Consider the following 15446-nt stretch of genomic DNA (forward strand, 5'->3'; position numbering starts at 1 on the left):
TTTAATTTTGAGATGGAATAGGCAGGAAGCCTGAAGGGCATGTCCTTGCTTTGTTTTATGTTCTCTTTCCTGTCAGGTCAATCGTCTCACTGCTAATACTCTTGGAAACAACCAAGAACTGGAATTGTTCATATTAAAGCGCAGAGGAGCCCTGCTTTGATTCAGTTCTCTCTGCACACTTTAGTCATGACCAGCTGCCCATCAGTTTCTCTTGTGAGGGCTAAGGAGGTTCCCTTCCCTGGTTTTAAAGAGGAACTGGATCTAATGTACATTTCCAAACTCTCTCGTTGCTGACATGAGCTTAAAGGCTACAGAATTCCCAGATTTCCACAAGATTGCCAAATTTCTGTTTTATTTAGGCACGATGAAAAATAAGCAGGGAGGAGGAGTAGGAGCATTATTTCCCAGACAAGGCAGGCAGTTTGGGGAGGCAAAATGTGGGATTCCAAGATGTTACTGCTTTTTCATTGGCCATTAGTTAGAAGATGTGAAATAACTTTTTTTTTTTTTTTTACTATTTTCTCCTGCTTTTGTTTAGTTATGGACCAAAAGGTACAGGAAATAAAAATAAGCCCAACTCTATTGCATTCTTGAAACTGTACTATTTCTACCATCAGTGAGTTTGTCTGGTCCAAAAACTTTAATGGCTCCAACTTTTGGTCATGATCTCCCAGCTATGCACTGTTTGAAGGTGCTACATAACTTACATGGAAATGCCCAAGTCCTTGATAATGTGGTTTTGGAGAATGCCAGTGGCCATTTAGACTAGGACCTTTTGATACTTCAATGTTTTTTCTGTAGGCACATGTCAACTGCACAGAAGCAGTGATTTTAATTTTCAGAATTATTTTGAGTATGCTTTTTCTTACTAATATAGTGAACATTCCTCATCACAGGTTGGAACAATACCTCATAAGTGCTGAAGGCTAAGACCAACACTTAACTTTACTTTGAATGTAGTACTTCTGTGGTTTTGTGTTGTAGATGGACTTAATGGATGTGTACCTTTTAAATGTCTATAAACAACTTCACCTTTTTATGAGGGGATAACAATGTTCATAGCAGCTCATGTCACACTTCCTTGTCTGTAGTGTTGTTGAATGCTCTGGCTATGGTAGAATATGTAAGCACCATGCAGTTTTCAGATAACCAATCTTAACTGCTTTGGTTTTTTGTTTGTTTTAATCTTTTCACATGTGTTTGTCATTTAGGTGGAATAAACTTGGGCACTAGGCTCTTCTTTCCGTGCAAGTTCATTAAGGAGTGAACATTGTCTTTTTAAAAAAAGATATTGTGCTTTAATGTTCTTTAGCCATCTGTTAAATTACTTTGTGTGTGTGTGTGTGTGTGTGTGTGTGTGTGCCCACACTGGGCTTCTTCTCAGACCTGTGGCTGTCTGCGGTGTCTCAGCCGTCAGAATGAAAACATTATCAATCAGTATCCAACAACAGCTGGTTTTGACAACCTTCTGTCTGCTGCCTAATGCTTTACAACTCATCAGTAAGGCTTCTTTGTCTGCCCACTCTGAGCTGGTAATTTTAACTGCTTCATGTTGTGTCCTGTACTTGTACTTTTAGCATTTGTATGGCTTAAAAGTTAAGTCTTAGTGGGTTTTGATATTCTTTCTTGCTGTATAATGCTCCATGTGTATCAGCTTGCCTATTCAAATGCGCTATACAAAAATCTGTGATGTGTTATTTCGTTTAACTTCTTGCATTTCATTATATTTATAGAAGTTGCAGATTTTTGTACCGTATTACTTAATACAGTTGCCTTTTTGTAATGGCAATTAATTTATATTACTAAAGTTTGTATCTTTACTGTAGTCAAAAGTATTAGTTAACTGCCATATTATCTTGACTTTATACTAAAAATACAGTATCAACAGAAGTTGACCCAATCGAGTGGTCAACTGCTGACATGGGGAACTTGTACTGTTTGTGATTTATACATGATTTCCACTATCAAAAAAAAAAAAAAAAAGAAAATAAAATCAACACTGTGTAGAACTGACTTGATAAGTTTTTGTTTCTTGAGTAAGTAGCCAGTTTGGGAGCATGGCATATTACCTTGATGTGGATTCTTCAAGATAAATTATTTACTCATAAGTGAAAACAAATACTACGGTATAATTATTGGTACATCATAAATAGTTGCAAATTCACATACATATGTATGAAATAGAAATTTCCAAAATCAGCTGATTTCATCCACAGCAAGATGTTTTTACTCTGGAAGTATATCTGAAAGATATTGCAGTTTTATTGATGAAACAGAGATTGGAGTCATCCCTACACACAATTATTCCATAATATTAAACTGAGGGACATATTTATGTGACTAGAAATTATTTTTCAATAAATGACACGGCAAAGTATGTATATAAAACAGAAGTTACAGACGCTGAGTAAAGGAATGTATTCTGGGAAAAACAGAAGGCTGCTGAAATGTTATCCTGTCAAACACTGAGTAGAAGGTGCTCTCACAATGCAATTTGTAACAGCTGATGGGAAAACACCACTGCTAAACCAGACTGGAGTTGGTAATGCAGTTGCTGAGGTATGCTTTTCTCATGTCACTGTTTTTTAAATCTGCCTCTTAACCAAGACTAGGAATGAAATGAAAGATTTGTAAACTGAGAATTCTTCTTAATTCTTTTGTTTTACTCAATTAGGGACTGAAAACCAGCTAATCATACCTCATTTGATAGCTCTTAAAAGAATTTTCATTAGCTCATCAGCCCTTTGACCTAATAGTTTAAACAAATAAAAACATCTGTTTGTGTCAGCGGTAGGGTTAGTCATCCAGGGCCCAGGTCAACATGAGGATAAGAGGGAGTCCCATATCCAATATGAAAACAAAAACCATACCTTTTTCAGCATCTGTAGATGAAAAGGACACCTGAAATCAAATAGGCTGTACTGTTAGGTGAAGAAACTGAAGAATATCATTACCCTTTTCAATCCTCTGCCCTCATGAGTGAACTGACTAATTTCTTGTGTGGGTTTGGCTGAAGTTTAATTTAAATATTTCTGAGACATTTATTCTTAATTCTAGCTATTTATAATGTATTTTAGCTTTTATCACAGCTATGTTTAGAGAAACCAAAATAGGCTATGTAATGCTTGTTCATTATATATAAATTTCATAGGAAAATGTGCTATGTGGTATTCTGGTGGGTTTGAATGGGATATCATGTTCAGCACTTCCATTTATAATGTCTTAAATATTTGATTTGTCTTTGATTTTTTAATCAGTGGGTCTCTCGAGGAAAGGCAGCTATGTGAATGTCAATATTGGTACTAACAGTAGTCTGTGGACCTCCAGTTACCTGTAGCAGTAAACTGGGAGAGAACAGAAGTATTCTAATCCTTTCAGGTTTACAGAAAACACAACTGAAGTAATCAGCAAAAGGCCCAGCACTGGTTTGGGATGATTATGGCAAAAGAGACACTCTTCACCTGAAAATAGCCTGAATTTCATAATATTCTGAGTTGGAAGGAACCCACAAGGATCATTGAGTCCGACTCCTGGCCCTGCACAGCACCATCCCCAAGAATGGTGCCATGTGCCTGAGGGCATTGTAAGGAGACTTCCTGAGCTCTGTCTCACTTGGTGCTGTGAGCACTTCCCTGGGGAGCCTGCTCCAGTGCTCAAACACCCTCTGGATGAAGAACCCTTTCCTGATATCCAACCTAAACCTCCCCTGACACAACTCCAGGCCATTCCCTTGGGTCCTGTCACTGGTCACCACAGAGCAGAGGTCAGGGCCTGCTCCTCCTCTTCCCCTCATGAGGAAGTTGTAGACTCTGATGAAATCTCCCCTCAGTCTCCTCTTCTCCAGCCTGGTTTTGGTAAAGACCTTATTTATGATAAAAAGCTGTTGCAATAAATTTCTAAGCACAGAAACATATCCTCACACATGAAATTAACTATATAGATAACTATATATATTTTTGAAAACCTGCCCACTTGCAAAGGGGCAAGAGGCATTAATTGTATCTAAAAATGACAACAAATAAAACCAAGAAAGCCACCACAGTACTTCTTTCTTCACCTATCACCTTGCAAAAGTGAAATGCTGTTGTTAATTTTATTACCATGCAATGTAACTATAATTTATTGCATTTCAGTGTGCACTAGAAAGCATTTGTATGTAATAAGTAAAAGAAGACAAAAAATCCTTTTGTGGTTTTGCAACTTCCACGTATGAAGAGCTGCCATCTTTCTAAGGAAGCATTGAATATTGAAGGACGGGAACTTTGGAACTTCATTATAAAACAGTGCCAGCTGAAATGCTAAATCATGGAAATCCCAAACAAAAGGTCTGGTGCTGTTCAAATGCATAATCGCAGAGATGGTAGGCAGGAGAGAAGGAATCATGACTTGCATGCAAATGCTGGAAAACCAAAACAAGTTTAATGGCCAATCACACAGCAAAGTATTTGGTGTTTTCACAATATGACAGTCTTGAATTGGAAAGGTTGATAGATATTTCAGGATCAAAAAGGCATCCTGTAAAAAAATGTAAAGAGTCTAATTTTATGGTAGATTACATTTTGGGCTTGTTAATTTTGACATAGTCTCTTGAAAGTAGTAATTCTTGCTGTGCATTAAAGTTGACACTTCAAAAATCTCTTCTATAGAAATGTATCCATTTTGTGTTCTGTTAACATACACTAAAATAGCATTTTCTGTCTTTTGTCACCTTCTCATTTATTTGAAAGCACATATCCTAACATTTCCTCAGAGAAACTTATACCCAAATTGCTGTATTATTGTAACTTTCAAAGACCCCATTTCTGACAGTATCAAATTTTAATGCTCATGAAAACAAATACCTGTTTGCAAAACTACATCAGAACTATTTTATTATAGCATTGACATGTATGGCATTTTTGTAGGACCTGGACATTCAAGGTCCCTGTGAATGGGATTGGCACAATTTAAAATTAACACTGATTAACTGCACTATCTGGAAAAATTTTCTTTTTTCTTTTTTTTGGTCTAACTGTGAAATGAAAAATGCAATATCATCCTTTTCTTAATATTTGTATTGCTGCAGAGAAGAAATTAGCACTTGTTTTCAGTAGCATGAGTTATAACAGCATTTAACAGTCCATTTTTAATAAATTACTTTGCCAGCTAGGTAGTTGTAATCCTCTCTAATTTACACATGTGTGTCAGAATTGAAAGAATTGAATTGAAATTCCTTCAGTTATTTGAAACTAAGGTTGATTTTTAAAAATGCTAATTGCCTTTTGTATAATATTTTTGCATGGTTTGCAGGAACGTGATTGATGCAGGAAAGTTCACTTTTGCCTTTAAGATATAGAGCATGACCTTTTGGTTACAGTAAATACAGTACTGCAAGTCTGTGAAAGTCATCACATGTACTAAAGGTATTGAGACCATTTACCTCACATTCCTTTCTATTAGCTTCCACAATTAACATGATCCACAGCTGAAAAAATAATTCTGATTGTCAGTGATAAATGGGGTGAAATCGTCAATCACTGAAGTTGACAGTATTATTTTTAAAAGATATTGCAAACAAATGTTTACCCAAAGATAGTGGCGTGTTGCTGAGGCTTTTTTTTTGGGTGGCTCTCTCATTTCATTCACATGGCATGCTGACTTCAGGGCTCACTCTCAGACTAAAGAGAGCTTCTTTTCCTTTTCTTGATTTTTTTTCTTTTTCTTTTTCTTTTTCTTTTTTTTTTTTTAATTTCTGTAGCATTAAGAACACCAAACATCCATGCACCAAAGTCTTTTACCTCTTACCAGGAACATTCCTGGTAAACTTCTGAGATCTGAGACAGAACATCAGCTCTCTGTTTATTTGTTTTCTTTCTTCTGGTATGATGTGCAGACCTGAAATTTCAGTTCAGGCCTGTCTCCACTGAGAGGTGCCTGTAATATAGGATTCTGCTATTATGGGCTATATAAATATCTTGCCTATTTTTAGCACTTGCTTTTGATCTCTGAAGAATTTTAATATCAAGGTCAAATATGGTGGTTTCATATGTAGATGTATTAGTGACATAGACATTTAAGAAAATGTATGCAGAGTTTGTAGATTAGAAATATCTTGTTTTCTAGGTTCTCAGTAATGAGGACAAATCCTCTGTAATGGTAAATGGATGGTAAATTTTGTTCTGTCTGAGAGATTCAGAAGGCAGTTTTGCTTTTAGGTTTTGGTTCAAAGCAAATTAAACAGAAATTGTTTTTTCTTTCAAGTGTGGTACTTTATACTATGTGGATACCAGTGATTAGCATGTTCTCAAGCACTTGGTCTGTGAGAGCCACTTCGCATCTAACCTGATTAAGGCCTGAGGAGGTGTTCACTAGAAGTCAATGTTTCCAGTCAGTGACTGAATCCTTTTAATTTCTGCCTGCTATAACATTTTAAAACCTCTTGCTGCTCACATCTGTTTGCACATCTCTCTCCCGTGTCACACAAGTGTGCCCTTGGAGCAATTGTTAACACAGATCTGGATTTCCCCTGGCACCCAAGGACCAGTTCATTCGTGGTTGTCATGAGACACAGTATTCTGTTCTTTCTTCATCACAGTATGCATGAAGGCTCATTTTCTCATGATCTTTTGTGTTTCCTTATCTGCTTATTTTGGGTGTGAACTCTGGTTCATGCAATAATTGATCTTTGATGCTGGGTTTATCTTTCATTAAAGCAGGGACTATTACAGGAGGATAGTTGTGAGACTCTCTTTTATGATCTAAATTACAGGTTACAATACTAATAGCTAAAAAATGTAACCATTAGTAGATGACTTTGACTATAACTAAAAGCCAAGATCAAATGTGCCTTGCTCCAGCTGACCATGCTGAAAGTTCATTCTCATTTACTAATGTCAGAATTAAACCAGAAAAAGTTGCCAAAATTAGATAATGTCTGGTTCAGCATAAGGAATGCAGAAGGTGAGCCTGGTGGGGTGTGGGCCACCGTTCTGAATGGCACTGAGACCTCAGACACTGAGGCCTCCTCCGGGATGGCCATCTGCCTGAGCCCGTGACCTGTCAGCCATAAGATATTAGTTTACTGCAGAGCTGAGGAGAGACACCAGTTTGAGGAGGCCTTGGTAGCAGCTCTTCCTCACCAGGTAATGCCAACCCACATCCTCCAGAGCCGGGTGCTGGTGAGCTGCAGCTGTTGCTCCAGTGGAGCTGCTGCTTGCTAGTGGTGCCTCTGCCACGGGAACCCCGCCTGGCTGGTCAGGAACAGTGCAGAGTTTACAGCCAGGGACCAGCCGTGCCTGGCTTACCGAGACAAGCACTTTTCAAGGTGACGAAAGAAATACTGAAATGGGAAAATCACTGCTGGTGGCATGCCTTCACACCTGTCATGCTGTATTACAGTCTCAGTCTTTGATTATTGGTCCCATAAAGGTGTCATTTTCTTCATGTTATTAAAGCAATTACCGTTATTATACTTAATTTGTCCTTTCCGAAGGGAGCAAGAATAAATGAGGGAGGATTTGCATACAAATTGAGCCTGATGTGGGGGGAAATTGCAGCAGGTGGTGTGGCTGTGAGGAGATGTTATACAGGAGCATGGCCAGAGCTGCCCTCCTCCGCAGCCCTGTGCTGGTGACCCTTTGAGGAATGTCTCACAACTGTCTGGTGGATTCATTTGAATGAGGGACAGTTTGGCTCACTGTCATCCTGGGCAGATCAAAGCCTGTGCCTTGGCTGGCTGCATGGCCAGAGGAGGCATGTGAAAGGTCTCCCCACCCCCAGGGCAAGTCCTTTTTCCTGGCACTGCTCAACCCTCCCCACCATTCCTCACAGGGACGTGCCCCATTCCCTTGCATTCTGTCACAGGCTACCATGAATCACTACCATAAATAACAAAGATGCTAATTTTTGGAGTGCAACTCTATGAACTTCTTCAAAAAGCATTTTTGACTGTAATCTGTTCCATCAGAAACCTGTTTTATCTCTTCATCTACATCTGTTAGTACTAATCCTCATATTACACCCTCTCAAGCATTCCCCTTGCATACAAAGTTTTCAAAAGGAAACACTTTCCAATACATTTCTGCATTTTTAGTGAAAACAAACAAACCAACAAATAAACCTAGATGTCAGGATGTTCAGATAACATACAATGTGTTTTTATTTAATGGCAAAGAGATACAAGAAAAAAGACATGTTGACCTCTCTCCAGTAAATTTTCTCAAGAACATTGCAAAATACATGTAAACTCCCTTGGCCTTTTCAACCTTTCCAGATGCATCACTCTCCTGGGTAGTTAGACAGATGTAGAGTCAAGTGGGAGTGCAGATAAGCATGTTGGATACCACCATTGTACTGAAATATGTAGACCTCCATATGGTAAGGTAAATGCCATAATTTTTTTCCCCATTTCAAAGTTTCCTATGAGGAAACTTAAGCTGTATCTGTGGTTACAGAACAAAGGAAAAATCTTGTCTACATGCGTTTTGTAAAATATCTCTTTCATGTAATCATTTATGGGCTGTGATAGGTGGAGTACATAAATTGTTTCAATATTTATTTCTCCTTCAGAATTGCTCAGATTTTTCTTCACCTGTCAAAATGACTTGCTTCTATTGAGCAGTATCTATATTCTGCATGTCTGTATTCTGTGGTTACTTTAAGGCTACAGTATATCAGATTCAGTTTCTTGAACTAAAAGTTATAGAAAATTCAGAGAGAAAAATATTACCAAAGTAACTCATTTAAAGAGTCCTGTAGGAAAGATCCTTTTATATGAGAAAATAGGTTGAAAAACAATAAAAAAATATTACACTGATGTTTCAAAGGATGCAAATATGAGATTCTGTTACCAGAACTATTTTAGTCTCAGATATGCATAACTATAATTAACTTTATTTTGAAATGTTGTCATCTGTCCTCATTTCTCTGTATGTCTTTGTTACACACCTTTCCAAACTGCACATTGTGTGATTTTGATGCCCAGTAAAATTCCCTATCCTCCTGCAGTTATCCCAAATGTCAAAATTAGGTCATGACTGGCCTACCTTCATGCTAAAGCAGTTTGTCAACCCTTTTATGGGTTCCCTCTGGTGCTGATGGTCTCACAAACCATTGGGATTATACCTTTTTCCTTCCATCTGTGAATTCACTGCATATCTGCAGCATTTACACAGCATGGAATGAGTGTCCAGTGGATGAAAAGTCTTTAATGAATGAAAAGACAGGACAAAAATATTTGGAGCAAGAGAGCATTTCCTTAGCAGAGAGTGAGTGCAGGGTGAATTTAGCAAATCTATATTGCCTGACTAGAGGGGATGATAAGTATCAACCTCCCTACATAGGATAAATGTAGTTTAGAAACACAGGCTTAGTTTATTGGTCTGTCACCTTCAAAACCACCTTGGTCATGGTATCATGGATGTGGGTCTTGAAGATCAGGTAGAAGAGGCGAATTTTTTCTCTCTGACTGGCCAGGTCACTCCCTAGGCCTTTTTTCACTAGGACAGGCAGGTCTACTTTATTTTTTTCTCATCTCAAGGGCATTGGGCAGTTCCCTGAAGTGGTGGGTCTGGTGCCTGGTCAGAAACTGCCTGGTTCAGAATGCTGGTCCTCACCTTAACTATTCAGCTAAAAGCATAGAAACCAACTAAACTTTTCTAGATGTGCTGCTTCATTTCTTGGTCTTCAGGATCCCAAATAAGGCCCCGACTTCCAAAGGATGTGATTCCTTCTCATACAGCCATAGTAACTATGAGACCTGGGAATGCCTTGAGCAGTGACTTGGCTGCAGACAACATCTTCTCCTTGGAAGGTGGTGTCTGTGGCACAGTTCAGCACAGAGGCTGCCTAACAGCACAGCTTAGCCCCCTTAACATGGCACAACACCATGGCACATCTGCTCAGACCATTGACAGACAACACCTCAAAATAATTCTGGGAAATATTTCCTTAATTGACTGTTTATCTTGGATTCTCTCTCCCCATCTCAAGCAATTGAAATCTTGCTGGGAGAAAGGGCAGTTTTAAAAATTTTACATACAGCTTAGTGTGGAGAGTGGTAAGGATGTAGTGCTGTCCTTCAAGGATGCCAGTTTTGTCTGGAGCCTTCCACAGAGTCTCCCTTGTCTATTGGATATGAGCTGAGACCCGTCATGCTGTTGACATTCAGACCATCATCACATGAGCAGTTGTTTACAGGTGTAGGTAATAGTTTGAAGCATGCATATTTTCAGACAGTAACTGCTGCATGACCTGTAGTATCTTGCAATCCAGACAGAACAAGGGTTAAAATAGATTAATTTGTGTCAATATTTCCCCATTTTTGTCTAGGTTTCATGGAGTGCCTTTGAATGTCTGTCTGGGCAGTACTAGCTATTAGCTCTCTAGGGAAGATGTTTTGTCTGATATAGTGATCTGTTTCTATCAATTCTCTTTCTCACATCAATATTTAATCAGTGCCATAGTTTTGTGTTGTTGGAACATCCTAACTTAGTATCATTATTCTAACTATAGCTCTGTCTTTGTTATTCAAATAGCTTTACAAGTCCACAGCATTAAGCCTCACTCCATTCTTTACAAAAGTGAGGATTTTTTTTTTTTTTTCCATTTGGCAGAGGGAGAGATCAAATGCAGAATAATTTTGACCTAAAGATCATCTGAACTCTGAAGCAGTGCTGGTGCTTGAGCATAGGCTCTCACTGCAGTACTTTCCCTATGCAACTAAGGCTCCCACAGATGAGACCAGCAAAGCAAGTTTGTAATCCTTTCATGTTAAGCTTCCCAAGGCACTTTCACTTTGGTAACTCAATGAAATTTGTCTGGTAAGAAGGGGTTTGATTTAACTAATCACAACTAGCATGCAGTCCTCTTGCACCTTGCAAACAGTTGTGACTCTCTTCTGCAGCTGTTCTGCAGGGGAGACAAGGTTGTGTCCCCAGCATGGCTTGAGTTTCAGTTTTGTCAGAGAGTCCTTTGGGGAAAATCTGTGCTTTGCATTGCAGCACTATGGTTTTAGGTAGGCAATGTGTACAACGGTGTAATTTCACCTGGTACAGGTATTGTATATTTACATCTTGGGCCACATTAAGAAGATGATTGAATGATGGTTTTCATGAAAGACTAATTTTAAAGAGTCATTTGGCTAAGCATTTAATAGATTTATCTTTTTATGTGGTGTATACAACAAAGGATCTGTTGGATGTAGTTAATTTCTTTCAGCTGTAGCTAGACATTCACATACATCTTTTAACCATGTGAAGTCAAACCCAGTTAGCCATAAAGAAATGATATCTGTTGACAGTTTGGAATCTGTTCTGTTGCCTATTTCAAGCCCTTGCTATTGTATTGATGGACAGCTATTTAAATATGTCATTTGTTTTTTGCTATAATTCAAAACAACTATTTTCTAATTTTGAGGCATACTTCAAAATTATTCTATTTAAGCTGAATTGTGCTATGTGGCCACATCAGCCTCAAATATTTTGAACTATGTAAAATAGTTTGCAATTTTATTGAAAAAATAGGGAAAGAAATTAAATTTTTCTTTAAGTTGAAGTTATTTATGATTAAGTAACTTATTTTCAAATGAAAATATGCTTGTGAATTTGATGTGCCATGATATTACATCTCTTCTGAACATGATATATCCATCTGTACAGTTATCCCTGACTCACCAGAGCTGAATGGCAATTGAACACTGTTCAACAGTGAGTCACCAGTGCCACTTCTTGCAACCCATACTTGGTTTTTCAATAGGTCTGCTCCTACCTACTGCTCTTCATGGTCTGATAGGACTGCATGCAGATATATTGCAGCAGATGCTTGTTTTTAGGTACCTGTGGAGAGAGTATATGCCTTATGTCTTTCTGATTTCCCTCTGGAGTTGTTTTCTCCATACTACTTCATACAAGATTAAGTTCCATCCACCTTATTTTCACTAATTCTTTCCAATGAAATGCTTTGGGATGACTAACACCAGGTGAATCTGCAGTCTCCATCTGGTTTCTTTGGTGGTGAATTTGTGAGAAGAAGTTTATTTCTGCCCTTACTCCTCATCTTCATCCCCTGGTGTTAGCACCAGTGCCACAGCCTCAGTTTCCTCTATGGCAATGTAGAGCAGCAGCACTGAACCAAAAGTTTGCACTGACCAGTGTATCCCCTTCTCAGAAAAAAAAAAACCCCAAAAAAAAAAAAACCAAACAAAAAAAACCAACCAACCAAACAAACAAAAAAACCCAAAACAGTCTAAATAATCTACCACACTCTGAAGTGGAATAACCTTTCAGCTTAATTCACAGTTTTCAAGATAAAATAAACTGGTTTCATGCTTAACTTCAGCTTTCTTGTAAATCTAACAGTCATCAATCTTCTACAGCTTGCACACGCCAGGTCAGCAAGCACAGTAACAGAGGCTCACCAAAATGAGATAAGTTTACTGCAGATTCTAAACATGTGGCACAGTTTTTGTGCTGTATCATTTCAATTTTGTGATGTTATCGTTTCAATTAAGAGGTTGCTGTTTCTTTTGTTCATGGAGACAAAAGCAAGAAAGCAAACACATAACAGGCAGTCCCTGGTTTGCAGTATTGGAATAGATTAAATAGATGAAATGTTTCACTATCTTGACTGTATCAGTGCACTCAAGCTGGATAAATTAAGAGTACTCTGACCCTAAATAAAGGTATAGGAAATGCCTTCTTCAATTATATTGAATATGAACCAACTCTATTTTTAAGAGGTTGTATCTAGTACGTCTGTATTCAGTCTTGTTTCTTCCCCCACATCCCCCCGCTGCCTTTCCTTGTTAATTCATTTAAACAGGGTTTCTTTCTGCTCAATTTGCATTCAAATGGCTGTCAGGGGAATTTATGGAAATAATATAAGTGCTTTTATCATTGTGTATTTAGTCACATGTGCTAATTTTGAAAAGATGAACTTGTCTAGCATCCTAGCAAAAGAAAGAGTCAAGCACCAGCCTTTACAAGGCTACAAAGCCATGAACTCCCAGACCAGCATCCCAATTAATGATTTTTTGGCTCAGCTGATGTATCTTTGTCTGTTGTTTTAGATGGCCCATATTATCCCATTTCTGGCAGATATTTTCTTCTTCATCTTCCTCTTTTGCAATGGATGTAGCACAAGCTACCCATCTCAAGATCCAGCACACTCTGGAATCTCTTTCTTCTTTGTCTTTAGCAGCAAAACACATATTTACTGAGTTTTGGAAATTTCACTTTGTGTGCTGTTTCTTTTCCTTAATTGGTGTAAGTGCAATAGTGGGGCACATCTCACAATTAGCAGTAGCTCTGCTAAGTCCACCATGAAACACCAGTGGGTGTGGACAGATTCTCTGAAAGCTGAGTCTGCCCCCTCCTTTTCTCGATGTCGCAGTCAGCAGATTCCCCAGCCCTCAGTGTATTTGGTAACAGCTTCAGCAAATTCACAGCCAAGACAAACTTAATTTTGACCAAACCTGACATCACTGGCTTATAAAATTGAGCATATACTTATACCTTAGGCAACGTAAGATACTTTTTGGTCTGGCTCATTTAAGACCCAAGTAACTTGTTCTTTTTGGCCCTTGATGACAAATGCTTCCTCCTCTGGCTTCTTGAAAATTGGAATAATCAGTACAGAAAAATATTTCCATAAAGCATGAAAGCTGTTAATGAAAATAGTTAGTGACAGAAGTATGGTAGCTTTTCAGACAAAATGGTAGACATTTATATTTTAGATCTACCATTAAGCTGTCTCAGTGGCAGATTATCCACTTTACTTTCACATATTTTCTAGAAGAAAGAGAGGAATTGTGTAAACATGAAAATTATATATTTCAAGTCTTTCAATCTTGTGAATTTTGGATAATTTTTGTTACTCTTCCCTTCTTATTTGAAAAGTATATAATTTATCTAATGCCAAAAAAGAGGCCCCATTCATTAAGTGAGTGTGAGTTACTGATTTAATTATGAAATTCCTGAAATGGTGGAGGGTCAAAGGGAGAGTCACAGAAGTTTTCAAATCTGTAGCTCAAGAAAAGTAATGTCATGTCCAAGTATATTTAGTGAATGATAATGCAAACCACAGACAAATACAGAGGAGAGGAGAGAATAAATTCCCTGGCTCAAGCTGGGAATGTATTGAATGCTTAGAGCCAGAGAAACAATAATTTAGAGGGGAGTATTTCCCTGGATTCTGCACTACTAATAAATCATTGCTGGTCATGCAATTTTAGTGGTCCCAACTATGATTACATTTTGCATACACTGGTCACACTTTGAGCCTACATACTGTCCTTTGTTCTGCTCCAAGCATTACTAATGCTCCAGGTGCTCTCAGGTGCTGAGGAACAACATTTTTGTATAAAAAGGAAGAGGTGTGAATCTGTCTTTATGCAACACACTCACACATACACCACACCTCAGGTCCAAGGAAAATGTTATTTATGATACTAGTCTTTTCAGAACTGCCATTAGGAATTAGAAAAATATTTTTGTAAAATAGGTAGAAATCTTAAAATTTAAACTAAATTCTATTTCTGAGCATATTTTCCTTGTAGAGAGGACAAGAAGCAGCAAAACCTGCCAGTCTATCTCAGATGGTGTGAGTATGAGTTGCCTTGTGCCCCTAAAGACTTAAAATTCCTTGAAGAAGGGCACTTACTAAGGTGAAAGTATCATCTATCTGACTTGCAGTATGCGATGTCTTCATCTTAAGGAATTGTGACTCCTTGGGGTGTGAACAGAGGTACAGAATATGCTGCAGTAAACTGGGGGAACAGACTCTGGAGGTGGGTGCTGAGCCATAAATAGCACAAAGCCTGCAACATTATGGAGGAAGGTATGAGTACAGCCCACTCATTTTTTTTTTCCAGGGAAAGAATAGATATGCATATTCCAAGCCACTGGAAGAACATTCACTAATGCATACATGAAAGTTTGAAAGGACTTGGGTTGGGTCTGAAAACCCTTCTTCCAGAAAGGACAAAAAGTCAAAATATCCAATGCCTATCAGGTCAAGAACTTACCCAAGGTTAATGGGTGGAGAGTTTCAAAAAGATCCCTATGAACATCTGTGAAGGACACAGAGTGCTTTCTGGAAGGCAGAGTTGTTCCTCCATCCCTGCAGAGCTGGTGGAAGGACAGCCCAGAGACTGCAGATGAAAATCCTGGCACCAAGCAGTAAGAGCCTGCTGAGAGGAACAGTGAACCAGCCGCCAAACCCCAGCAGTGATGGAGAAAACTTTCTGCAGACTACAGAAGACACTGCCAGGTGTGTTGCTACTAGGGAAGCCACTGGGTTGACTGGACCAAAGCCTGGAAGCAAGGTTTTATCTCTGTTTGAAAATCCACCAAAATAAAATGTCAAGACACATATATTGCATTTTGCTTAATTACATGTTGTCACAGTATTGAAGAACTATTACTAATTAAAGCATTAGCAGAGCAAATCACAAATCAAAGCTGGGATTT

Source organism: Pyrgilauda ruficollis, unplaced genomic scaffold (assembly GCF_017590135.1).
Source record: "Pyrgilauda ruficollis isolate IOZ18807 unplaced genomic scaffold, ASM1759013v1 scaffold25, whole genome shotgun sequence".
In the NCBI taxonomy this organism is placed as follows: Eukaryota; Metazoa; Chordata; class Aves; order Passeriformes; family Passeridae; genus Pyrgilauda; species Pyrgilauda ruficollis.